Below are 25,935 nucleotides of genomic sequence, written 5' to 3'. Positions count from 1 at the left end.
TGTCAGATCCTGGAATCTATATTTGAGGAGTGGAATTTCAGCTGCGGCGTGCAGATCGTCGGTGGGGAATCCTGTGGGTAGATGCAGTGCCCTCCTGAGGGCGCGGTTCTGCAGCCTCTGGAGTTTGTCCAGGTGCTGCATTGCCGCGTATCCCCAGACAGGGCATGGATACTCCATTAATGGCCGTATGAGGGCATGATAGACATTTAGTCCTACAGAGCAGGGAAGGGAGCTGGTTGTGTTGAGGACTGGGTATAGGATGGACATTCTGGCGCAGATCTTCCTGTGGATCTCGTCTACGTGGGGTTTCCACGTTAGTCTCGAGTCCAAGGTTACGCCGAGCTACTTGGTGGATCTGCGCCAGGGCAGTCGGGATCCCTGTAGGTGCAGGTGAAGGGGGGAGGTGGCGTTGAGGGGGTCCGCGTCTCCCAAGTCTCCAGGTGATCAGCATAGCTTGTGTCTTTTCAGGGTTGATGGTGATGCACCAGCGACGGGCCCAAGTTTCTGTGTTATCTAAAACCCTTTGTAGCCTACGAATGACCAGGTCCTCATTCGCATTAAAAGTGTAAAAGGCCGTGTCGTCAACATACTGTGCACCAGCGGGGGGGGAGTCTCCGCAGTGTACAGACGGTACAAAATGGGCCTCAGGACCGATCCCTGTGGCACCCCAGAACGAATACGCCTTTTGGTGGAGGTGGCTGTTTCTGCCTTGACAGAGAAGGTTCTGTTCGTGAGATAGTTTCAAGTCGTGAGATGGCTTTGGATTAACCAATGCTCCTGGGGAACCCCTGTGTGTATAATAGACCCTTATGTCATACTGAGTCGAAGGCTTTGGCTACGTCAAGTAGCACTATCCCGCAGTAGCCTCTGTGGTTGAAGCCGTCTGTGGCTGCTTCCACCAGCCTCCTGGTCTGTTGTGGGGCGGAGTGCTTCTGTCGGAATCCGAATGGGAAATCCAGCAAAAATCGCTCGTTGGTGTTGTGGTCTCGTATATTAGCAGGAGGTGCTCATAGATCTTGCTGAGACTTGGCAAGAGGCTAATCGGCCTGTAGTCTGCTGGAATAAAGGATCTTTCCCTGGCTTGTGTATCGCGACCACTTCCGTCTGTTTCCAGTATGCTGGGAACTCGTGGTTACGAGTAATCTCGTTGAAGACGTTCGCGAGATGTTCGATAGCCGAGGGCGGGAGGTTTTTAGCTAGCTGGTTGCTGACACTATTGTGTCCTGGTGCCTTTATTGTAGGGAGGGTCCTTATTACTTTTGCCACGTCTTCGAAGACGAAAAGTGGGGGTTCGTCCTCTCAGCATTGAGGAAGACAGCCAGTTGATGACGGACAACCTCTTCATGCTCTTCAGGTTGCCCTCCATTCAGAGGCTGCTGCACGCAGCGACAGTCATATTGACTTGTAAATAACAGATTTCAGCTATCAGTCGTCTTTTTGAAATTTTATTGGCAGATCTAGATTTCAGCTAGAAACTAGCCATTTTCAATGCACTATCATTTTTGATGAATGCATGTAATGCCTGTTGGTCGGGCTTCATCCACAGTTCAATGAACATGATAGCTGAAATCTATTATTTACAAGTCGTCATGTTCTTCATCCTGGGGTTCTGCCGCTTGAAACTGCTTCTCAAAGGTGTCGACGAGGGCGTTGTCATTTTCAGCATGGCTGTAGGCCGTACCGTACCGTGGCGGCAACCTAGCGCGTCTTTTGGTAAATTGTCTGATTGCTTGCCGTAGTGTGTGATCGTCTGCTTTGAGGGCTGCGAGGCGGTTTTGCCATTGCTGGTTTCTGTGCTCATTGAGCGCCACGTACAGCTGTCTCCGCAGGCGATTGAGCAGCCTCCTGGTGGCATGATTTTTGGTGATCTTCCACTCTTTGGCCACTCTGTGTGCTCATTGTCCGTCAGTCGGACTTCGATTCCCTGCGTCGACGGTCCGACTGTGGCCGCCGACACAGGTCCGCGCCGTCCCCGGCGACGCGCCTGGTGGTGGAAGATGCAGAATCCCGAAGAGTGTCCCCGGCGGCCGTCGTGCAAGGATCTTGAGTCCCCTTGAGGAGTGACTCCATGATGGGGCTAAGTAATGGTTTCCACGCCTTGCTAAAATCTATGTCTACGTTTATGAGATTATCCGTTACTCGAATTTCAATGGCCTCCTTGAAGGTGCTGTCCCAGGAGAAGCTGGAAGCGGCAGAATCTTGGTGTCTTCGTATTTGGCGTTGTGTCCAGTTTCCAAGCAGTGTTCTGCCGGTGCCGATTTGTTGGGCTGGCCTAGGCGCGTGTGGCGTTGCCAAATGGCTCCTCAGGCAGGTGGAGGCCGAACGTCTACTTCCCGATGAGCAGTACAGTTTTCGCAAGGGTCACTCCACAATGCATCAAAACTCATTTGTGGAGGACGCCATGCGAGTCCTGGAGACCGGGAATACCTGGATGTTTCTAGGGCATTTGACGCTGTGTGGCATGACGGCCTCTTGTATAAACTTTTTATGCACGGAGTCCCGACGTCACACGGGATGCTATTTAAGTCCTACCTGGAAAACAGAAATTTCCACGTGCACCTGGACGATGGTCTGTGGACGCAACGACTGTTTCAAGCCGGGGTGCCACAGGGGTCCGTTCTAGGACCCCTGCTGTACTCCCTTTACACTGCGGATGCTCCGACGGTGGGGTGGGTGTCGTTGGCTCTTAGCATTACGGACGTGCGCCACGAAATGGCGGCTTAAATTTAATACTGCCAAGAGCCAAGCAGTAATCTTCACGATACGACTGCTACCACCAGATTTAGAGCCGGTCACGATCACAGGAGGCCCCATCCCGAGGAGCACAACTGCTAAATACCTCGGGGTCACCTCGACCAGAGGCTAACGTGGTGTCCCCACATTCTGGAGGTAAAGGCTAAAGCTTCAGGGCGTCTTTGTGTCCTGAACCCTCTACTCAACGCTTCCCCCTCCCCATGACATCACCATGTACCTAGCACTGGTTCCTCCAGTGCTGGAGTATGCTGCCGTGGTGTTGGGGGATGCTGCCAACACACAAGTTGCTGAGCTCTAGAGGGTGCGGAACCGAGCACTTCGGCTCGCCATACGACTGCCACCGCGTTAACCGACTGTCCAGTTACACCAACAGACGGGTATTCCTCTTCTCAGGGACCGATCTCGTCAATCAGCGCGAAATTTGAATCAAGAGACGGAACGGTCGCAGAATAGACTCATTCAGGCACTGGGCCCTTCAGTCCACAACTGATCAACGACGCGTTGGCCTGACCTGTTGCGAGCATAAGAACTCGTAACGGTCAATGGATACAAAGCATCCGACAGGTCAGTCCAACCCAGTCAGTTCTTTCTCACTCACAAAACCACGATTTGCAGGAATAGCGCTTGCCGCTCACCCTGCCCACTCACGAGCTATGGTTTGCTCGCAAGGAAACGTGTAGTGTAGTGCAGTGTGGCGTGTGGCGTTGGTGTTCCTTGCAGCGGTCTTCGGATGTTCGGATTGTCTGACCGATGTGGGATTTTCCGCAACCACATAGGATATTATATACGCCCGATTTCTTAGGCCACATCAGTTTTCCACTGTTCCCGGTAAGGCGCGTATCTTGGATGGTAGTCGGAAGACAGTGTCAATTTTGTGTTGATTTCGCAGTCTCTCAATTTTTGACGCCTCGTTGCCTGTATGCGGTAGAAAGGCAAGGCCTGGTTCTTCATCTTTAGACTGATCTTCATCTGGGTTTCTGCTGTGTTTCCGTCGTCTGAGGGCTGTCTAGATCTGTGGATTGCTGTACCCCTTCTTGCGGAACGCATTTTCTAGGTGTCTGAGTTCTTTGTATGCCCTGTGAACAAATGTGTAGAGCATCCCGTGGAGTTGTGCAGGATGGTGGCAACGCGAGGCATGTAAATATTAGTCCGTATGTGTAGGCTTGCGGTACACACTATGAACCAGTGTGCCATTTGGTCTCCGCTCTACAAGTACATCAAGGAAGGGTAATTTCCCTTCCGTCTCGATTTCTGTGGTGAACCGTTCGTTGTCGTGGACGGAATTTTGATGTTCTAAAAGCGTCTGTAGATGATCATGTCCATGGGGCCAGATGACAAATGTGTCGTCCACGTATCGGAAAAAGCACACAGGTTTGGTTTCGGCCGCTTGTAGTGCCTCCTCTTCGAAACTCTCCGTAAATAAGCTGGCTACCACACGGGTCTCGCTACAAGATTCGATCCTCCTTATCAGCGAGAAATTTGGTCCCGAGTTGACAGAACTTTTCAGGCACGTACTTACACCCACATACTTCGTCTTCGACGGTCAACACTACGAACAGAGCCACGGTGTGGCTACGGGGAGCCCTCTCTCACCGCTTTGCGGAGTGAAAGAAGAGACCTGAACGGCATCACATGCTGAGTGACTACTGCGAAGTACACGGAAATCCTGCGTGGTCTTGTGAGACACCGTTATCAGCAGCTGACAGAATTCGAAAGGGATTTCCATTTCGCCAGCTGATCGAATCGCGCAGCATCTGAATTTGTGGAGCAGTCGGATGTAACAGTGCCCGATGTTGAAGTACGCAGAAGAATGAAGGCAGGCGTAATCGTTATCGAGGCTTCAGTCGGCCACGTATGGTCAGCACAACGGGGGGTCGCCCGCACTGTGCACCGGCCACGTCCTGGTCCCCTCGCGTCTGCGCGCCCCAACCGAGAAGAAGTGACGACACCGTGTGTCATCCTGCAGCAAGGCTCGAAGAGCAGCAGCAGCCGTAGTAGGGAACTGCGCTCCCAGGCGAAGGGTATCACTATCTTTATTTTACAGGACCGTCTTGATCAGACAAACTCTTACACTTCACTGTTACCGGTTTCTGGTACTGCCGTCTTCAGGCCATAAAATATTCTAATGTAGTATCAATGTCAAAGTAAACATGTAGGTACATAGTAAGTGCACTTAGTATGTACCTACGTGTTTAGTTTGACGTTGATACTGCATTAGAATATTTTATAGTCTGAAGATGCAGTATCCGAAACCGGTAATAGTGAAGTGTAAAGTTTTGTGTGATCAAGACGGTCCTGTGAAACAAGTGCAAAAAAATATGATCACGGACTCATTTTCAGATTTTATGCCTTCAGTTGGTAAGCAGTCGTTGACACCACAACACAAACGGCCGCGTCTCGTGTGGCACCGTGCCCAGGGAACGTGGACTGCTGACGAATGGACTGCTCAGGAATCTGAAAGCACAGTGGGACATCGCTGGTGTGCTACGTACTCACGTGGTACCTCTCATGCGCAGTACCGTGGTACCACTGTTCAACAGGGAATGCTCATCCACACGTGGCGTCTATGAGCAGTCTGCTTGGTACTGAGTTACAACCGCAGCCAGAAGGATACCCAGGTCGGTACCCAGCAGAACACGAGTGGGGTCAGCCCGTGCACCAGCTCGCCTCAGGAGAGGCAATGGCGGCTTCGCGACACTCTTCCCAACAGAATCAGTGCATCCAGCTAGGCCAGAGGGGTCCAATGTTATACTGATAACAGTCCCATACTGCCAAGACCTCTACAGTTTTAACTCGATTTCGTAAACATAAAAAAAAAATAATCACATCCCCTCTCAACCCATGAGATCCATTTCGTTTCCTCCTCGTTTTCTCAGCTCCCTCTACTACCAAGGAAGTTAGTTCCTGATGTGTTAACAGATGTCCTATCATCCGGTCCCTTCTCCTTCTCAGTGTTTCCCACGTGCTCCTTTCCTCTCTGATTCTGCGCAGAACCTCCTCATTCATTACCTTATCAGCCCACCCAATATTCAACATTCATCTGTAACGCCACATCTCAAATGCTTCGATTCTCTTCTGTTCCGGTTTTACACGCAGTCCATGTTTCACTACCATAAAACGCCGTGCTCATTGTTTATGTGATTCAGTATCAGTGTGTAATAAAATTCAGTAATATTCTGGCTTGTAAAGGGAGCGATCCAGTGGTTCTAGTCACGAATACATGACGTCATACAGCCCACGAGATTGTACCTGTTCCACTAGCCTCTTAGTCCGTCTTCGTCACTTGTGCGGGCCGCTTCTACCATTCTCAACACTGGGCTGTCCTGCCGTCACTTCGGGTAAGAAAGTGCCACCTTACACGACTCCTCACAGTAATTCGCACCATGCGCCAATTAATCGTGTTAGTAGAGATCACTTTTTCAATCATAGGATTTTTTCAGGCAATTTTCAGCAGTCGATGTATGTTTCAATAAACTCGTGACACTGAATTACATTAACTGGATTTTAGTGGCACTACCGGCTTTTGCCCTAGCCATCATCTTGTACCTAACAACACAATATTCCAACTTGTAGAAAAACATTGAGGCAACATAAATTGGCGTCTAGCAATCACATAATAATATACTTACGAAAATCGCTTAAAACATTTCATTTGTCACGAATATTGAAACACAAAGCGTTGAATACTTTAGTCCACATGCATCCCGTAGTAAAAAAACTCATTCGTAGCATTTACAAGTGCAATAATCGTGAGAGATGACAATGACAAATACAATGTGACTTGGCATCACAGCCCAAAGATCACGTTATGCTGAAGATATGCCTTTGGAGATATATCGATATGTACATGACTGAGTTACAAAATGTTACAAATAAGTTAAAGAAAGCTAAATCTTATCTCCAGTACCATCGAGTACCATTTTTTATTCCCAATCAGATTTTTCTTTAATTTTTAGCGACGACTCACCATAAAAGTTGATTTTTCTTTTAGATGAATATAAAGCAACAACATTCACTGAATGATATATATTGACTAGGGGCGATGGGTACATCTATAATTTTTTAACGTTGTGAGTGTATTTTAGATATCACCTTTATGAATTTAGTTATCCTTAGTGTTGAGACACTGTATATTACTACTTGTCACGAAGATTACACCTGATGATGCGGCTTTAGGCCGCGAAACCAGTTATACATCTATAAAACAATAGTTCTTCTTTAGATCATGCTTTTCGACAGCACCGGGTGCCCAGAATATAAAATAGTTTGCAATATTACATGGATTTGACTAGATGACTTTCGTCTTCTGGTGTGGAAATTTTCCCCCAATGCAGAAGATGTAAATCACGTGATCAAACGCAGGTAATAGGTTACTAGATCTTATTTCTGTCATTTCACTTACTGTATCTCATTAATCCCGCCTGAAGCATAGTTTCTCACGTTAAATCTCACAACTGTGTCGTTCTGTCACTATTAGGTAAGAAACTGAAGCAGATGTAAGGACCAGTATATGCAGGCAGTCCTCGAAAATGGTGGTGTAGCTCCGAAACGTGTTGGATCAGAAAATAAAAATTTTGTGACTAACGACGCAATATTATTAATTAGTAAACCCTAACCTAAAAGTTACTGGCACGGGCAACCCACGATGCAATATCTGTTAATAGCATTACCGCACAAAAAACCAAATTATGAGAACAAGGTTACAAACTACGCTGCAGCATGGGATCCCTGCATCTGACATATTACGACCAGTATTCTGAATCCTCTGCTTTTCAGTCTGTGTTTAATATTAATACCTTCACCCATTGTGTTACTTTTATTTCAAAAGCAACTTGCCCACTCGACGCAGGATAAATGTGGTAGAAAGAAAAAATGCTATATGGAGGAGAAGAATTTTATTACGTGAGCTAATGTTTTCCTCCCTCGGGACGAAACAAGAACGTCAGTTTCTATAAATATCGAAGTGATTGTATTTCTGCAGAATATCAGAATTCGTGCATTTACGAAGATTGATAAATTTTAGTTTCCGAGCCAAGGGGGACATGAGAGAAACAGAAGAAGGGAAATCGCATTTTAAAGATGAAGAAATGTAAGAAATGTATAGACGTCGAAATGAACGTTACTATGTTATTACTTCTTCCGTTCTAAGAATTCTTAAATTTTCCTTATGATTTAATTTGCTGTTCAGAAGAAATTGAATTTAAATCAAAAAATTTAAAGAAGTTGTTCTCATCAAACGAAATAACTACGTCAGATAATTTCCTTATAGCCTAGGAGAATTATTATATTTTAAGGAACTAGATAAAAGGCTTAGAGACCAGGCCGAGAAGGCAACTAAGGTGAGCGAATCGAAGGACTATAGTCGGAGGTAAGGAGGCCCAAACGAAAGAAGGAAAAAGAAGGGCCGGCCGCGGTGGTCTCGCGGTTCTAGGCGCTCAGTCCGGAACCGCGCGACTGCTACTGTCGCAGGTTCGAATCCTGCCTCGGGCATGGATGTGTGTGATGTCCTTAGGTTAGTTAGGTTTAAATAGTTCTAAGTTCTAGGGGTCTGATGACCTAAGATGTTAAGTCCCATAGTGCTCAGAGTCATTTGAACCATTTTTTTGAAAAAGAAGGTGTTGTGGCGTAGCAAGACAGCCAAGCCACGGAAGTAGCCGAAAGGCACCCGTTTAGTTCACGCAGGCAAGAGATAGGTCTGTAACAGGATACGTAATGAATGCTATAAAGAAAAGTACGTAGCTTCTGGAATACTTAACTTTAATCCATCCTTGTTGTATACATCGCTCTTGACGATACAAGTGAGACTCTTTAGATACAAGCTATGTAAGGCTAATGGCGCCTTGATAGGTCGTAGCCATGGACTTAGCTGAAGGCTATTCTAACTATCTGCTCGGCAAAGGAGCGAGGCTTCGTCAGTGTAGTCGCTAGCTACGTCGTCCGTACAACTGGGGCGAGTGCTAGTCAGTCTCTCGAGACCTGCCTTGTGGTGGCGCTCGGTCTGCGATCCCTGACAGTGGCGACACGCGGGTCCGACATGTACTAATGGACCGCGGCCGATTTAAAGCTACCACCAAGCAAGTGTGGTGTCTGGCGGTGACACCACATTCCTCCCCCGCAAATCGGCGAACGGTCGTGTTATAAGGCTTCCGCCCACCGTGGGGAGGACCCCATGTTGACGTATGCGATGAGGTGGGGAGCCTAACAACAGGCGAGGCTGTGCCACCCGCACCCGGCCATTCGGTCCGAGGGGATCTAGGAAACGCCTGAAAACCTAGTCCATGGTGCACGTCAACATGCGGTGTATGCGCCCGTAAAGAGACAGGAGGGGCTGAAGGGTCGACCTCCATTGCGTCGGGGTACCCGACGCGCGAAGACGCCATGTGGTCCGGAGCGGGCAAGAGTTCCATGGCGGAGGACAGCTGGTCACGGGAAGCGATCGGCGGCGCGTGACCCAGGGAGACGCTTGGCGGCTGCAGAGAAGCGTCCACTGCGGGCGGCGCCGGCGGGAGAACAGGCTGCGGCGGCGCGTCGCCATGGGGCAAAATGGAAGGCATCGTCGGTAACACCTGGGGATGAGGCGGGATGAGGCGCTGACCGACGGCACCGTCGCTGAAAGCAGACGGGGAGCGGCAGAACCCGTGCGACGACAGAGGCGCAGCTGATTGAGATGCCGACGCACCTCACCAGAGGCCCCCAAAACCAAATACATCGCGCGGCCGAGGCTGCGAAGTATGCGCCCTGCGAGCCAACGCCGTGAACCTCGATAGTTGCGATAGAATACAACGTCGCCTGGAGCAAAAGCAGAAATCTGCCGCTGCACAGGAACCTGATGCGGTGGGTGCAGCAAAGACATCAAGGTTCGATGAGGACGATCGTGGAGCAACTCAGCCGGCGAGCGACCATCTCGGGGCTGAGAGCGATACGATGACAAAAAGAGCAACAACGCGTCCTCCCGAGAATGCGACTCTTTCAACTTCAACATCTGTGACTTGAAAGTCCGGACCAATCGTTCAGCGGCCCCGTTTGACTGAGGCGAAAACGGCGCGGATGTCAGATGTTGAATACCATTGGCCTGACAGAATGACTGAAATTCTGCATACATGAATTGTGGGCCATTGTCGGAAACAATAGTCTGCGGAAGACCTTCAATGCAAAAGATAGCAGACAACGCTTGGATGGTGGCAGAGGACTTCGTGGAAGACATCCGGACAACAAAAGGAAAATTACTGAAGGCATCTACCAGAACCAACCATCGAGTATTCCAGAATGGACCAGCAAAATCGATGTGCAAGTGTTGCCAAGGGGAAGTGGCTTTTGGCCATGCAAAGACTTTCCGCGGCGGTGCGGATTGTTGTTCGGCACAGTCTGATTCACTGATAGGACCTGATTTACGATAGACAAGTTAAACAATTGAAATAAATCTAAACCAAACAAGTTCACTGCAGTAGAAGAACGAAGAACGTAAAATGACACAAGTTTTGTTTGTCCCTTATATGTTGCAAGAAGGCTGCACTGTCCTAACACAGGGATATTCTGTCCTGAATAACTATTTAACTTAACATTTGCGGCATGCAACGGAGGTTTGCCCAGTTGTTTGTACGTGTCGTGATTGATCAATGAAACAGCAGCTCCGGTATCGAGCTGGAATGCTATCACGTGGCCATGAATGTCCAAATCGACAAAAAGTTTATTGTCCAGCTGACGACAAGAGCGACTGTCTCGTGCAATTTGAACGGACACTGGTACAGAAGCACTTGCGACTTGACGCGATTTTCGGCGACGTCGACACACAGTATTTGTGGGACGAACACAGTCACTGTTAGAGACAGTGGCACTGGACGAAGTTTAATTAACTACATGAATGTCCATGGGCGAAGGTTCACGAGCCTGAGTATTCTTGGTTCGATTCTGGCGCAAAGCAAAGGGCCTGGAATTGTTGTCATTGTCTGATCTGAGCTTTTTCTGGTAAACACTTTGAACATGTCCTTTCTTATTACAGAAAAAGCAAATAGCTTGTCGTGACGGGCAATTTTCACGCGAATGTCTAGTAGCACACCACAGGCATGATTTCACTGCATTTGTATGCTGGCGCAGCACACCTGGTTTAGAGCGTGGCGGCAGCTGCGTGGACGTGCGCGAGGGCAGTTTACCGGTCCATGCAGCATGCCCGGTCCATGCAGCATGCCCGGCGGGCCGGTTAATGTTACACACGGCTGGCGAAGTTGCAAATGATTCCTGAGCAATGTCAAGCATGTCTTGTCTATCCAATATGTCTATCACTTGTTGAAGGGAGGGATTGACGAGTTTCAAAATCTGTTCCCGTATGCGAACGTCAGAAACGTTCTGTGCTATTGCATCACGTACCATAGTATCTGAATAAGGGAGTCCACATTCACACTCAAAAGCACAATCCCGAGTAAGGCCTTGCAATGTTGCAACCCACTCCCTATTAGTCTGACAGGCCGTACGTTTTGTACGAAAGAACGTATACCTTTTTGCAACGACATTGACTGTTTCTTTGAAATAGGCATCCAATGCCGACAAAATTTCTTCGTAGGACAGAGTTGCTACGTCGCGTCGGGGAAATAATTTCACTATCACACGGTACGTTTGCACCTCTACACACGCCAATAAATGAGGCTGCCGCTCGTTACCTTGAATTCTGTAGGCGGCGAGATGAAATCCAAACTGGCGTGACCACTCCGTCCATGTTTCCACGTCTGCTTGAAAATTACGGAAAGGGGGTGCAACTGCATGTTTTGGCTGCGGTAGCGATGAAGCGGCGGCGGCCGCATCGTTTTGCAGTGAACGTTGACCCTGGACGACCCGTCCAAGGGCATCCAATAACGCCTGCGTCTGCTGATTCTGCAAGCCATAAAATTCGGACAGTACATCCGGCGAAGCCATGACACAAGTAAATGTAAGCAATTAGAAAGAACAAGACCCTTTTTTGACTCGTCACCAACTGTTGTGGCGTAGCAAGACAGGCACGCCACGGAAGTAGCCGAAAGGCACCCGTTTAGTTCACGCAGGCAAGAGATAGGTCTGTAACAGGATACGTAATGAATGCTATAAAGAAAAGTACGTAGCTTCTGGAATACTTAACTTTAATCCATCCTTGTTGTATACATCGCTCTTGACGATACAAGTGAGACTCTTTAGATACAAGCTATGTAAGGCTAATGGCGCCTTGCTAGGTCGTAGCCATGGACTTAGCTGAAGGCTATTCTAACTATCTGCTCGGCAAAGGAGCGAGGCTTCGTCAGTGTAGTCGCTAGCTACGTCGTCCGTACAACTGGGGCGAGTGCTAGTCAGTCTCTCGAGACCTGCCTTGTGGTGGCGCTCGGTCTGCGATCCCTGACAGTGGCGACACGCGGGTCCGACATGTACTAATGGACCGCAGCCGATTTAAAGCTACCACCTAGCAAGTGTGGTGTCTGGCAGTGACACCACAGAAGGCAAACAACTGAAAGTGTTGCACCCGTCTGTTGGGTCACACGAAGTTATCGTTCTCGTGATTCCTACATGAAACATAGACCAAGTGGAGGCAGCTGACAGGGCTTCGCGAGGTGAAGGCCATCGTCTCCGAAAACCCCACTGAACGTGGATGAGCGTCTCTGTCTTACGGGCTGTACCGAGCATCTAAGTACGCCGCTAGCGGCACCTGTGTGCGCTTCTTCACCTACACTGTCAAGCCTGTCTGTTAAAGACAACAGTGTTGTACTGCAGAATGTACTTCCTTAAAACAGCTGAGCTCGTCACGGCCCTCTCCCGGTATCGTCCTTAAGGAGCAGTTGACGCAGCGTTAACACACTACTGGACTCGTGCCCGGGAGGTTAGCAGTAACAGTCTCCGTCCAGAAATTCAAAATTAGGTTACAATTTCACCCAAATTATTTCTAAAAATTATTCAAGGCTGTTGCCGGGATGGTTCATTTGAAGTGATACGGCTGATTTCGTCCCCCATCCTTCTGCAGTGCGAGCTTGTGCTCGGTCCTTAATGATCTTGTCGTCGACGGTTCGCTATACGCTCACCTCCCAGCCTTCCATTCGCCCGCTCTACCACTGTGTTCACGAGTTCGATCCTTTTCGCACCACTTTGTAGTATTACCATTTGAAATAAACACTTATCATACGCTTAAGAAATTTCCACTAATCTTGTGTCATATGCTGTTGGGATCTTTCTGTTTGTGGACGTTATCAAAATTTAGACGGAACTTTTTTAAAGGACGCCATAGTCGCAGTCGACTGTAGAAATTATTTGTTTCGTAACTGCAATTTCGGCCCTTGGGCCTTTTTCGAGTGGCATTGCAAAAGATTTTGCTTCAGTACATGAGAGATTTTTAACGTCCTCCGTCATGCAAATACACAAAACAAACACCATCCCAAAAACCCTCGAGGCTCAAACGGCACCGACCGGCTGCCGTGTCATCCTCAGCCCTTATGCGTCACCAGACCCGGGTACAGAGGGGCATGTGGTCAGCACACCGCTCTCTCGGCCGTTGTCAGTTCTCGTGACCGCGACATGTATATATGTCATCCTCAAAAACACTTGTATACTTGTATATACGTCGGAGGATTTCAAGGTCTGATATGTGATGAAGCATAATCTTTTGCAATACCATCTGAAAATGGCCCAAATGCCGAAATTGCAATTCTGAAACAAATAATTTCTACAGTCAACGGCGAATATGATGTCCTTCAAAAACTTCTGTGTGACTATGAAACCTGGTCATAAGAAGCTGAAAAGAGCTGTTTCTCATAGCACCAAAGAACAATTCCCAAAGTTGTGCATTTCCTTATTGTCGTAAAATTACTATACTTCATCTTGAAAATATTGTCAGTGAACAAGGTACTCTCTCATATTTTTTCTTTATATAGATTGCTCTGTCAGTCAAAAACTTTTTGAGTCTTTTTTTACAGTATTCATTTGACTACCACAATCATTTCAAAGTTTTCACCTGTTTCGACCAATCATTGTCCATCCTTCCATAATGAAATTTTCACTCTGCAGCTGAGTGTGCGCTGATATGGAACTTCCTGGCAGATACTGGAAGAAGTAAAGCTGTGAGGGCGGGCCGTGAGTCGTGCTTGGGTAGCTCAGATGGGCCGGCGCGGTAGCTCAGCGTGTTCTGTCAGAGGGCTAACAGCCTTCTGTAATAAATAAACTGAGTTTATCCGTCAACAACGAACTTCAACGATTGTCTTACGACGTCTGCCCCGAGCAGATGCAACGAACTAAAGCGAACAAAAGAAATAAAAAAATAAATAAATAAAAAATAAAAAATAAAAGAAGATGGTAGGGCACTTGCCCGCGAAACGCAATGGTCCCCAGTTCGAGTCTCGGTCCGGCACACAGTTTTAATGTGCCACGAAGGTTCATTGTCTATCCTCATTTTATTTAGCTAGTCACTTATCTGAGAAGACACACCGTACGGGCACATTTAAAGAGCTAACATCGGTGATCAGCTTAACTGTATGGCACGTTGTCGAAATAACATTGCTAATGTTTTTCTACGATGATGACCACTTACATTTTAGGTGCTTGCTTTCATTCGACCCAAGTTCTGAAGCCACACTGGAAGAATGGAGGTACTTGCGTGTTAGACAGACATTATATCTCATGTTTAATTACTCGTGCTACATGATCTTTACAACTCGTTAAATGTTCTTTTCAAATTTTTAGTATTATTACTTGACTGTCGCTTAATTTGTGACAGCACACTAGACATAAATTTTGATTGAATGCAATAAAGCAAGTTCGTGTAATGCACCTCACGGAGTTGTTGTTGTTGTGGTCTTTAGTCCTGGGAATGGTTTGATGCAGCTTTCCATGCTACTCTAACCTGTGCAAACTTCTTCATCTCCCAGTACCTACTGCAGCCTACATCCTTCTGAATCTGTTTAGTGTATTCATCTCTTGGTCTCCCTCTACGATTATTACCCTCCACGCTGCCCTCCAATACTAAATTGGTGATCCCTCGATGTCTCAGAACATGTCCTACCAACCGATCCCTTCTTCTAGTCAAGTTGTGCCACAAACTCCTCTTCTCCCCAATTCTATTCAGTACCTCCTCATTAGTCACATGATCAACCCATCTAATCTTCAGCATTTTTCTGTAGCACCACATTTCGAAAGCTTCTATTCTCTTCTTGTCTAAGCTATTTATCGTCCACGTTTCACTTCCATACATGGCTACACTCCATACAAATACTTTCAGAAACGACTTCCTGACACTTAAATCTATACTCGATGTTAATAAATTTCTCTTCTTCAGAAACGCTTTCCTTGCCATTGCCAGTCTGCATTTTATATTCTCTCTACTTCGACCATCATCAGTTATTTTGCTCCTCAAAAACTCGTTTACTACTTTTTAGTGTCTCATTTCCTAATCTAATTCCCTCAGCATCACCTGATTTAATTTGACTTCATTCCATTATCCTCGTTTTGCTTTTGTTGATGTTCATCTTATAACCTCCTTTCAAGACACTGTCCATTCCGTTCAACTGCTCTTCCAAGTCCTTTGCTGTCTCTGACAGAATTACAATGTCATCGGCGAACCTCAAAGTTTTTACTTCTTCTCCATGTCTTTTAATACCTACTCCGAATTTTTCTTTTGTTTCCTTTAATGCTTGCTCAATATACAGATTGAATAACATCGTGGAGACGCTACAACCGTGTCTCACTCCCTTCCCAACCACTGCTTCGCTTTCATGTCCCTCGACTCTTATAAGTGCCATCTGGTTTCACTACAAAGTGTAAATAGCCTTTCGCTCCCTGTATTTTACCCCTGCCACCTTTAGTATTTGAAAGAGAGTACTCCAGTCAACATTGTCAAAAGCTTTCTCTGAGGCTACAAATGCTAGGTACGTAGTTTTGCCTTTCCTTAATCTTGCTTCTAAGGTAAGTCGTAAGGTCAGTGTTCCAATATTTATTCAGAATGCAAATTGATCTTCCCCAATGTCGGCTTCTACCAGTTTTTCCATTCGTCTGTAAATAATTAATGTTAGTATTTTGCATCTGTGACTTATTAAACTGATAGTTCGGTAATTTTCACATCTGTCAACACCTCCTTTCTTTGGGATTGGAATTATTATATTCTTCTTGAAGTCTGAGGGTATTTCGCCTCTCATACATCTTGCTCACCAGATGGTAGAGTTTTGTCAGGACTGGCTCCCCCAAGGCCATCAGTGGTTCTAATGGAATGTTGTCTACTCCCGGGGCCTTGTTTCGACTCAGGTCTTTCAGTGCTCTGTCAAACTCTTCACGCAGTATCGTATCTCGCATTTCATCTTCATCTACATCCTCTTCCATTTCCATAATATTGTCCTCAAGTACATCGCCCTTGTATAGACCCTCCATATACTCCTTCCACCTTTCTGCTTTTCCCTCTTTGCTTAGAACTGGGTTTCCATCTGAGCTCTTGATATTCATACAAGTGGTTCTCTTTTCTCCAAAGGCCTCTTTAATTTTCCTGTACGCAGTATCTATCTTACCCCTAGTGAGATAAGCCTATACATCTTTACATTTGTCCTCTAGCCATCCCTGCTTAGCCATTTTGCACTTCCTGTCGATCCAATTTTTGAGACGTTTTTATTGCTTTTTGCCTGCTTCATTTTCTGCATTTTTGTATTTTCTCCTTTCATCAATTAAATTCAATATTTCTTCTGTTACCCAAGGATTTCTACTAGCCCTCGTCTTTTTATATACTTTATCCTCTGCTGCCTTCCCTACCTCACGAAGTATGAAAGTTTTAATCTTACTGCTGAAGAGCGAAATGCCCGTTAATAGCTAGGTAAGGCTGTAAATGCATCTCGACATTGCACTTACTCGTTCTGTAATAAGGTATAAAAAGTGATTTTCATTGAACAAGATTTTTCTATTTTGTTAAATGTCATGAGTCGTAGATTGTGCTGCAAATTTCATGTTCAGTTGTGAAAATATTTCCTGCCGAAGTGAATGCTGCAGGGCAGCGACTTCTTCGGTGAATGTCACAGCTCAGTGTGGCACTGGAATTCTGCAGGTGCCACTCCAGGAATGCGTCCCGCGGAGCGGCGTTAATTACCGGGCCCGCACTAGGGCGGTCGTTAGAGCGTTAATTGGCTGATCGTGGTCCGAACTGCGGCGCGTCCCGCCCTCTGTGATAACGATCTTATTAACTGCGTAGGGGCGTGACTGCGGTCTATCGCTGAAGTTCACCTGCGGACGCCGACGGAAATACGTGACGTCTCCGCTCCTGAATACTAACTCGCAACAAAGACAAGACCCCGCTGACAGTTTTCCTGCTAAGCACTGTCAATAATTTTTCTTTTATCGTCTGGTACTTTGTCATGTGGAGACTCAAGTACCACGTCTACCTTCACCGAAGAACGTTAACCGTATCTTTCAACAGCCTTACAATACTGCTGTTAATCCAATGAACCTATATGGTTCCAGAGACCTTTTCGAGTATTAAACATCTATTACGTGTATATGAAGACTGAACTAACCATTGAAAACTTGTACCATGGCCAGGATTCGGATCCGGGCAGATGCGCTGACCACCACGCCACCTTGCTCACTGGCCTTCCACACCTGCACAGACTACCGCAGTACCACTCGCTCCCTCCTCAGTCCAAATGGCCAATCACGCACGCCTCACCACTCTTGATATTCCCTCTAGATTCGAAGAGCATTTCTGAGGCTCTCCAACTGTGTTGGAATAGCACCTGAGCATCGAACGAAATGTGGGATCCATCCCGGAGCCCAGACGTAGGTGCTTTAGTCAAATGAAACTATATGGTTCCAGGTACCTTTTCAGGTCTCAAACATCTATGATGTATATATGCAGACTGAAGCGACAAATGAAAATTTGAACCGAGCCCACGATTCTAACCGGTGTCTTCTTCTCATTAGGCGGGTGCACTAATCACTACACGCCACATGGCACAGTGGCTGTGCAGAATTGCACAGACTACCCTAGCACGCCTTCCTCCTTAGTCCAGATTCTTATTCACATCTCAGCCCACTTGGTTTTCCCATAAACTCCAACAGTAGTCGTCGCTTCAGTCACATCATTACTGTTGTTGTCGTGGTCTCCCTTTTACAGACATATGCAGCTCTCCACCTTAGTCTATCGTGTCCACGTCTCTTCATATCTTCTTAACTACTACAGCTTCCGTCCATCTAAAACTGCTTACTGCAGACAAGCCTTGGTCTCCATTCACAAATTTTATTGCCCACAGTTCCCTCCATTAAAATTTCACTGCCCACATAATAGAGTTTTTAAATAGTAAAAAGTCACCAATAGCAATTTTCTGTGACTTATCCAAAACATTCGATTGTGTGAAACACGACACTATGTTACAGAAATTACAATTCTACGGTATAAATGGAACAGCACACGAGTGGTTCAAGTCATATCTATAGAACAGAAAGTAAAAGGTTTCTTTATATGGTTTAGCTGATTTAAGGAAGTTTCCCACTTCTCTAACTCGGATGCAGTTACATCAGGTGGTCCACAGTGTTCGATCATGGGTGCCCTTCTATTCTTGATATATGTTGATGACCTCCCTTCTTAACTGAAACAAGAAATTAAACTGACACTGTCTGCTGATGATACAAGCATCATTATTAATCCAGTAAAAGAAACTCCAATAGAAAATAATGCAAATAATGTCTTTGAAAAAGTTATTGATTGGTTTTCTGCTAATGGACTTGCTCTGAACTTTGAAAAAACACATTACATCAATTTTTCTTCCGCGTGGAGTACAGTTCCTTCAATAAATATAACACATCAAAAGAAGTCAGTAGCCAAGGTAGAGCATACTAAGTTTTTGGGTGTACATATAGACGAGAATCTTAATTGGAAAACATATATTTTGAATCTCCTAAATCAACTACGTTCAGCAACATTAGCAATCAGAATAATTGATGATTTTGAGGATACAGAAATTAGTAAGCTAACATACTTTGTATACTTTCACTCTCTGTCATACGGAATAATATTTTGGGGTAACTCAACACTTAGGGAAAGAATATTCACTGCTCAAAAGAAAGTGGCTAGGATAATGTGTGGGGTTCATAGTCACACATTCTGTAGGCATCTGTTTAAAAGGTTAGGAATTCTTACAAGAGCCTCACAGTACAATTACTCAGTAATGAAATTTGTTCTCAACAACATGTACCAGTTTAAAAACAACAGCGGCATTCATGATTATAATACCAGAAGAGGCAAAGACTTTGACTATCCTATACTTAACCTATCTTTGGCCCAGAAAGCGGTAAGATATACTGCTGTAAGACTTTTCGATAGATTAATACATGAAATAAAATGCCTGACAGACAGCAGTAATAGTTTCAAAAATAATTTGAAATCATATCTCCTTGACAACTCCTTCCATGCCATAGAAGATTTCTTGAATAGGAATAAATAAATCTGTAGGTATAATATATACATTTTCTGCCATTAAGGGAATGGGGTAGGTAATACAAATTTTGTTGCACGTCAGAACGGTTACCGTGAGATTCATCAATGGAACACGTAACTAACTTACTGAACTGGTGATTCCCGGATGCCTCAGGATGCAGTCTATCAATCCATCCCTTCCTTCGGTCAAATCGTTCCGTAAATTCCTTTTCACCCCAATTCATTTCATTATCTCTGAATTAGTCTTCCCATAATCTAATCTAAAGCATTATCCTGTAGTAGGATATTTCGAAAGATTCTGTTCTCTTCTTATCTGAGCTACAAGGGGCGTTCAGTAAGTAATGTGAAATATTTTTTTCTCGGCCAATTTTGGTTAAAAAGTTGCGGAATTTCTTCTGGGACATCGTGAGACATTGCCGCTTCAGTCCCAACAGTCCCATGAAGTTCCGATAGGTGGTGACGCTACACGCAGCCTTCAAAATGGCGCCTGTAACGGAGATGCCTTCCAAGTAGAGAGCTGATACTGAGTTTCCTATGGTGGAAAATCAGAGCATCCTAGAAACTCATGGGCGCTTGAAGAGTGTCTGCAGAGAGCTGGTAGTGAACAAAAGCAAGGTGAGTCGTCGGGCGAGGCTTCTCTCATCTTAGCAGCAAGGATGCACAAACCTTGAGAGGTGGCCCGCCACTCTCTCACTTTAACAACTTTGTAAGTCAGATTAACTTTCATATTTTAGGACATGATCTCAGTGTTCCCCACTACTACATTTGCTACGTGTGGTTAATGACTTTTTCTACATGAGGAAATTGTGGGCAGAATGTTCTTGCAAGTTTAGCCTGTTGAGAAGCTGTAATCGGAGGGGGTGGGGGGGGGGGGGGGTTGGCGGAAGCATAGCGAAGGTGACCGAGAATAGTGGAAGAGACGAAATGGGGGCCATAAATGCTGAGCGCAGCAGCCTGGCTGTGCGAATGATTCTGGAAAACAGTGTTCAATGGTTCCTGCCTGCAAAGGGACTTCTGGCCAAAGCTCTCTCCTTCTGTCGTTAGGCTCTGGTAAAGGGCGCCAATTTGCAAAACATTTTACATGGAACAGGCAACAGTCCACGATGGAAGACGGCCAAATGGCTGAAAGTGGGAGGACAAAGCAATTTAAGAGTGACTGCTGTAAAGTGAGCTTTTGTGCAAACAGTGGGAAAGTCACAAAACTCTGTGTACTCTCATCTTAGAAGCCGTGACGATACGGACAGAGTGGCTGGTGTGTGCGTCTCTAGTGGAAGTAGGACTGTGTCGCCCTCCTCCGACGCCAGGAAGTCGCCATATCTCCTTAGAAGCCGTGACGATACGGACAGAGTGGCTGGTGTGTGCGTCTCTAGTGGAAGTAGGACTGTGTCGCCCTCCTCAACGCCAGGAAGTCGCCAGGTTCTTTTAGTGAGAGCAAAAACATATATTTATGGCCCCAACTGTCTGGGAAGCTTAACAGCCTTCTTTCAGAAATTGGAAATGGTCCGACTGGAAAGATTAAATCACTTCATAGATGGGGGACTGCAGACCCATCTCGGTAGATGTTTTTTTGCCAAAACGTGGCCATGCACACCGTGAGAACGACGCCTATCTAATGTAAAACCTTCTTTTTCAGACAAGAGAAATTCTGAGTCGCTAACTGGCTCTTCTCAGGATTTTGACACATTGAATGCATCACCTCCTCCCCTTCCTGTGTCCACCAGTTCCTCCCTCTGTCTGTGCATCACAGCCTTCCGTCTCTATCTGCCTCCTACTACCCATACTGTCTGTCTCCATATCTCCTCCTCCCTTTACCCATTTCCTCCATTTGTCAAATGGCTCTGAGCACTATCGGTCTTAACATCTGTGGTCAACAGTCCCCTAGAACTTACAACTACTTAAACCTAACGAACCTAAGGAGATCACACACATCCATGCCCGAGGAAGGATTCGAACCTGCGACCGTAGTGGTCAGGCAGTTCCAGACTGAAGCACCTAGAACCACTCGGCCCTCCATTTGTCCTTTATATCCCTATCCATATCTTTCTCTCCCTTCCACCTGGCCATATCCTCTCCCCCTCTCTCTTTCCATTTCCACCTCCCACTCTTCCTTCTGAACTTGCCCTCTACCTGTCTATACCTTCTGCCCTTCCTCCCCTGTGGCTGTCCATTTCCTCCTCCCTCTTACTCAATCCATCCCTTCCTCAATTCATCTCAACCTGTCCCCAGCTGTGTTCATCAGCACATGTAGCCACTGCAACACAGTTCAATAAAGAAGGCAGATACGACACCCTGCGCGCGCCTGTCACGAATGCCAGGCTACATGTTGGGGACTGGAAAACCTTTTTATGCCCCTGAAATGTAGGCTGCCCTGCAGACCAGGTTGATACGACAGGACGGTACTGTTCCCACATAACATGCCTATCGTGCAGAGGAGACTACACACAAGGGAGTAGAAAAAACACGTTTCTGCTCGTGTCTCCACTCCTGTAGGAGTTAGGAGGTTATGAACCCCACAGTGCTGATACTTGTGAGGCCCGCCTTTCTTCTGCCAAATTTTGCTGAAGTCGGGCCAGAGGTTTGGGAGGAGATCCCACAAGACCACACATACACTCTGCTTTATATATACAAAACAGACAGACGCATATATACTGTATAACAAAATGACATTGCACCGATTTTGGCCTGGATGCTAGTACTGTAATAAAGCGATTGTATCCTGGCCCACGAATAGTCCTCGACATCCTGGGCACTGGCACTTCGATGGATTTGACATCTGAGATAGTCCCACATGTGTACTTTTTTGAAAGAATACACCGCCATTTGTGTGTATATTACTGTATTTTTCTTTGGTACAACCTAGATTTCGGCTTTTACGCCATTATCAAATACAATGCTAAAAGTTCTTAGCCAATGTCACATTATATCTGGTAAAGTCAGGTAGGTAAACAAGATTAGCACATGTGTCTAAGATGTAACTGTTGAAGTGACATTCCAAAAAAGCTGGCACAGTACACGTATGACATGTAATGTACGGGAATCGCGTGATCTCTGTGAATCCATGCCACGCAGAATCGCCGCTGTATTCCATTCCAAAGGTCGAACAACACACTGTAACGCAACAGATCTATCAGTACTCTCATATTGTTCGCCGCTGCAGAGGAATAGGTAACGAGAAATTACGGCCACCTCATCCCCCCCCCCCCCCCCCCCCCCCCAGAGTTATGACATCGTATAAGGGGCGTGCAGTGAGTAGTGTAACACTTTTTCTCGTCCGATTTCGGTTGAAAAAAATGCGGAATTTGTTGTGGCACATCGTGGAATATTCCCGCTTCAGCCCCTACAGGTCATGAAGATCCGAATGTGGCGGTGGTCTACATAGCCATCTAAATGGCGTCTGTAATGGAGACGCGTTCGAGGTAGTGAACTGCCACTGAGCTTCTTTTGGGAGAAAATCAGATCATCGCAGATGGCCATAAGCGCTTGGACGACGTCCACGGAGACACGACAGTGCAGAAGAGCACAGTGGGTAGTGGGTAGAGGCGCCTGTCTTCATCGCAACACTCATCCGATGAGCCGCGTGCTGGCCAGCTGCGCACAGTTGGCACTCCTGCAGTGCTGGACGTGCGGACACTCTCATTAGAGGTAGTCGTCGGATGGCAAACACCTCGCTGCATGACTAGGCGACTACGTCGGTGGTGCTGGCACATTCGTCCGCCAGTCACGGTATTCGGAGGTGTGTGGCCGCTCGGTTCCTCGCCGCCTAGTAGAAGACCGTAAAGACCAATGAAGGACCATCTGTGCGTTACCAGACTGGCGGTGGTAACGGGTCATGGAAGTCCGTGCACCAGAGAGGAGCTCATAAAAGTGCACTCGACTGTCCTTCCTCATTCACGCTGCAGCCCAAATCTCGCACCTTCCGACTTGCATCTGTTTGGCCCACTGAAGGATGCACTCCGCGGGAAGCGTGACGTGGATGGTGGGGGGTTACTGATGCAGGGAGACTCTGGCTCCGACGTCGACCTGTGAAGTGGTACTATGCGGGCGCACGAGCTCTCCCAGTAAGGGGGCGTAATGCCGTCGCATTGAACGGACATTATGTTGAAAAACTGGATTTTTTAGCAAAACGAATGAGGAATAATATGATTTTTTTTTTTATTTACACGTCAAGTTCCGTAGGACCAAATTGAGGAGCAAATCTCCAAGGTCATGGAACTTGTCAGGGCATCAAATTACAACATAAAAGTAATAACAGATAAAAATAAATGTTCATGAACCTGAAAAAGTCAGTCTATAAATTTAAGTAAACGCTATCAGCAATACAATAACAATCAGCTTAGTTTTCCAAGGAACTCCTCGACAGAATAGAACGAGTGACCCATGAAGAAACTCTTCAGTTTCGATTTGAAAGCACGTGGATTACTGCTATGATTTTTTAATTCGAATGGTAGCTTATTGAAAATGAATGCAGCAGTATACTGCACACCTTTTTGAACAAGAGTTAAGGAAGTCCGATCCAAATGCAGGTTTGATTTCTGCCGGGTATTAACTGAGTGAAGGCTGCTTATTCTTGGGAATAAACTAATATTGGTAACAAGAAACGATAATAAGGAATATCCATACTGAGAGATCATAGATTAAGGGTCGACCTGCGACAGCGATCGCACAAGTTGCGTACGGCCCGCGAGGTGCCGCCGCGAGCGCAACCGTATGTGAGTGCCGACGGAGTTCGGCCAGCTCTCATCTTGTTGGCATCTCATTTTTGCCTATTCTCTTATTTGCTCAGTTGCTTAGCTCTTATTCGTTTATGGCTCATGTTATTGTGCTCTCTTTCAACCATTCTGATTGTTTTGATTTACTCCCAACTGAGAAGTGCTCATTTTGGTATTTCACTTTTACATATTTCTCATTTTGCTATTAATATGCTCCTTAGCTTTTTACAGTTACATTGATTAACATAGTCTCATGTACTGTTTGTTCATTTCAGCCTGTTCATCTTTTGACGTTCTTTAAATACTGTAATAATTATCGGAAGCATTTCTTCCCTTAAACTATTCTCGATGTAGGATTTGTTCTGTAACGCAGGTGTAAGGTTTTGAATATAAATTATATACGAAACTGTGCTTTAAAACGAATTTATTTTTTCAGTTTGCACTACATCAGACGACAATTTTGTGATATGAGGGAAAAATTTGAGGGGAGAACCCATGGAAATAGTCTTAAGTGGTCCCCTTCAAAAATAAAAAGTTGTGTGACACTGAAACACGTGACACTGTAGGCACCGAAAAATTATATACATAAAACTATACGTCACAGAGGCCAATGACAAAATACCCAGACTCGTGAACAGGTGTCGACAAGAGGTTCGTGAATTCAAACCACTTATCGCCCGAAGCGCCAGTTTCTGAGGTAAAAATATCCTTTTAGAAAGGGAAGAGTTACCCCAAAATATAATACCATACGACATAAGCGAATGAAAATAAACAAATTAGACTAATTTTCGTGTCGAACGATCACTCACCTCTAACACCGTTCGAATAGTAATAATGGCAGTATTAAGTCTTTGAACGAGGTCCTGAACGTGGGCTTTTCACGACAGCTTATTACCTATGGGAACACCTAGAAATTTGAGCTGTTCAGTTTCACTAATCATATGCCCGTTCTGTGAAATTAGGACGTCAGGTTTTGTTGAATTGTGTGTTAGAAACTGTAAAAACTGAGTCTCACTGTGATTTAGCATTAGTTTATTTTCTACAAGCCATGAATTTAAGTCATGTACTGCACTATTTGAAACCGAGTCAGTGTTGCACACAACATCCTTTACTACCAAGCTAGTGTCATCAGCAAACAGAAATGTTTTAGAGTTACCCCTAATACTAGAGGGCACATCATTTATATAAATAAGGAACAGGAGTGGCGCCAACACTGATCCCTGAGGCACCCCCCACTTGACAGTACCCCACTCAGACCCCACATCACAGCCGTTATCAACATTGTGAATAATGACCTTTTGCTGCCTGTTGCTAAAGTAAGAGATGAACCAATTGTGAACTACTCCCCGTATTCCGTCGTGGTCCAACATCTAGAGCAATATTTTGTGATCAACACAATCAAATGCCTTTTTTTTTTTGGTCACCAGTCTACTGACTGGTTTGATACGGCCCGCCACAAATTCCTTTCCTGTGCTAACCTCTTCATCTCAGAGTAGCACTTGCAACCTACGTCCTCAATCATTTGCTTGACGTATTCCAATCTCTGTCTTCCTCTACAGTTTTTGCCCTCTACAGCTCCCTCTAGCACCGTGGAAGTCATTCCCTCGTGTCTTAGTAGATGTCCTATCATCCTGTCCCTTCTCCTTATCAGTGTTTTCCACATATTCCTTTCCTCTCTGATTCTGCGTAGAACCTCCTCATTCCTTACCTTATCAGTCCACCTAATTTTCAACATTCGTCTATAGCACCACATCTCAAATGCTTCGATTCTCTTCTGTTCCGGTTTTCCCACAGTCCATGTTTCACTACCATACAATGCTGTACTCCAGACGTACATCCTCAGAAATTTCTTCCTCAAATTAAGGCCAGTATTTGATATTAGTAGACTTCTCTTGGCCAGAAATGCCTTTTTTGCCATAGCGAGTCTGCTTTTGATGTCCTTCTAGCTCCGTCCGTCATTGGTTATTTTACTGCCTAGGTAGCAGAATTCCTTAACTTCATTTACTTCGTGACCATCAATCCTGATGTTAAGTTTCTCGCTGTTCTCATTTCTACTACTTCTCA

The sequence above is a fragment of the Schistocerca piceifrons genome, chromosome 4 (assembly GCF_021461385.2).
Source record: "Schistocerca piceifrons isolate TAMUIC-IGC-003096 chromosome 4, iqSchPice1.1, whole genome shotgun sequence".
In the NCBI taxonomy this organism is placed as follows: Eukaryota; Metazoa; Arthropoda; class Insecta; order Orthoptera; family Acrididae; genus Schistocerca; species Schistocerca piceifrons.
The sequence above is the reverse complement of the archived record's forward strand: the minus strand, read 5'-3'. Positions refer to the sequence as shown.